The sequence below is a fragment of the Papilio xuthus genome, unplaced genomic scaffold (genome assembly GCF_000836235.2).
Source record: "Papilio xuthus unplaced genomic scaffold, Pxut_1.1 DF825130.1, whole genome shotgun sequence".
In the NCBI taxonomy this organism is placed as follows: domain Eukaryota; kingdom Metazoa; phylum Arthropoda; class Insecta; order Lepidoptera; family Papilionidae; genus Papilio; species Papilio xuthus.
In genome coordinates this window covers 1-2,282 of record NW_013533519.1, presented here as the reverse complement: position 1 = coordinate 2,282, position 2,282 = coordinate 1, and the positions used below count along the sequence as shown (strand labels likewise).

The window sequence follows — 2,282 nt, the reverse complement described above, 5'->3', positions numbered from 1 at the left end:
ATGCCCGATGTGCCTGACGGCGGGCCCCGTGGTGCGCGTCTGTATGGGCATCGAGCCCGCATTCTACGTCGACTCCGGCCCGCCCACATACGCATTCAACCCCTGCGGACACATGGCCTCCGAGAGGACCGTCAAGTATGGCTCTTCTACTTTTTCATCATCATCAGCTCGTCCTCTTTCCTGCTGGTATCTAAATTCACTCCCTTCTTAAGGATATCCTCTTTCATAAGATCCATCCATACTTTCCTCGGTCATATTTTAGCCATCGAATCTCATTACGTTCTTGTTTATATTATCAGTCAAATGAAAGAAAAACTGATTATTAGCCTATGTGTTCTTCCAGGCTATGTTCTAAATCTATGAAAAATTTTAGCAAAATCGGTTTAGTTATTTTAGACAAATTAAAAAACAAATATTCATCCATCTAAATAATAGTAGGAATTAAAATTGCTTGCTCTAATATTGTTAGCACTTTTAGTAATATTTAGATAATTTTATTGAGGTTTAATAGCAATATGTGTTGTGTAGGTACTGGGCGAGTGTGGACATCCCGCACGGCACGAACGGCTTCCACGCGATCTGTCCCTTCTGCGCCGCCCCGCTGCAGGGCTCACCCGGATACGTGCGCCTCATCTTCCAGGACAACCTCGACTGAATCTCATCCCAGCCCATACCACAACACACAACACACACACACGTAAGTATTTCCTATCTTATTTATCTCTCTCTTTCTCTCACACTACACTGACACTAAGGAAATTTGCCAAAGTTCAAAGTAAATCGATTTAAATAAAAGGATATTTAAATTAAGATGTCAACTTTTTTATTTATCGACTTATAAGAGGACCATTAAAAAACGGAATTTTTTACTATTCAGAATTATGCAATTTACCCTTGGTTTTTCAGAAGACTGGAGACCAAATTTCTGTATAAAATATATTTGAACCGGGGATTTTGGTGTCAGAAACCCACTGTTGTTTACTTAGGAATCGAATTTAATGGAATGTCAACTTTAACCATTTTTTTTATTACAGATCCGCGTATAGAACTATACGTAGGACAGTGCATCGATAACGAAGGCACAAAGACATCACTAATGGCTAGACTCGGCTATGGACTTATTACATCGCTTGATAAATGGGAAGAACAACAACGGCCATGCATCGGAAAAAAAATTCGTATTGACAGTTTCAACAGTCCAAGTATACTTGTTTACTTAGTTTATAAAATCATGTCATCTCTCAATTTCTCATTGAAAAAACAAAGACAAAAATAGGTATAAATAATGTCCACGACAATCAAACATCACGGTTACTGGGAATTAATGATCACACTGTAGCAATGTACATTGATTTGGCACTTCAGGAACTTGTGGACTGATCTGCCTGACGTGCCAACTCAAGTATCGTGTGCTTTTTATTTTTTTTAATATTCAGATTAAATTAATCACCTATATTTCTAATAAGGTTGATTCTTTTTGAATAAATCTGTCCATTCTATTATAAACCGTATGCTAAAGCAACAAGGTACAAAATAGAATAATTTTTCAAAAAGTCAAAAGTTCCCAGTATGTTATCATTCAGTATAAAATGTTTAAAATATCGATGCATTAATATGATTATTTAAGACTGGAAATTCACCAAAGTTGAAATTATCAATAAAACACATTCTATGCCACCAGCACATTCAGCAAGTTTACTTAAATTGTACGTGAAATAGTGGCATTGAATGTTTTAAAATAATTGTTCTAGATAAATTTTAGCTTTGTGTCGACATTTTGACATTCAACAATGGATTTACCGATTTATTAAATCGATTTAAAAACTTACCAAAATGAGAAAATATTTTGTAAATATTATCTCTTATCGATAAAAACACTTCCAACACTATTCATAAGCAACTTTGGAAGTAAATGATTTAGACATTTAATAATTTGCAAAAATTAAAGGTACGCGTCTATTGATCGCCGGACGCACCACACGCACGGTCCGCAATGGATTTTAATTTGTATATTTTACATAGGGCTGTATCCATTATCCACGCAACCCGCATCAAGACAGAGCAAATCCGTTTAATCCATGCATTGCGTCCGAGTGGACCAATGTACGTGAACCTTTAAAATCGATTATCGTCCAGCTTTCATTCTCTGGCGTCCATGAAGCTATCAATCTTCATTTATGTACCTACGAATGCATGTATGTGCATACATACATACAGTTTCATTATTTTATATAGATAATCGTTTTAAACATGGCGAGCTTGGAATTTTTCAATATTCAGAT

General features: G+C 36.1%; 1 long non-coding RNA gene across 1 annotated transcript; it reads left to right on the top strand.

Annotated features, from left to right (window-relative positions):
- The first annotated feature begins 8 nt into the window (after positions 1–8).
- LOC106126079 (uncharacterized) lies at positions 9–2,276 on the top strand. The gene is made up of 3 exons (XR_001228312.1): positions 9–135; positions 529–697; positions 1,035–2,276. It is a non-coding gene; the product is annotated as an uncharacterized LOC106126079 (long non-coding RNA).
- Positions 2,277–2,282: the final 6 nt, after the last annotated feature.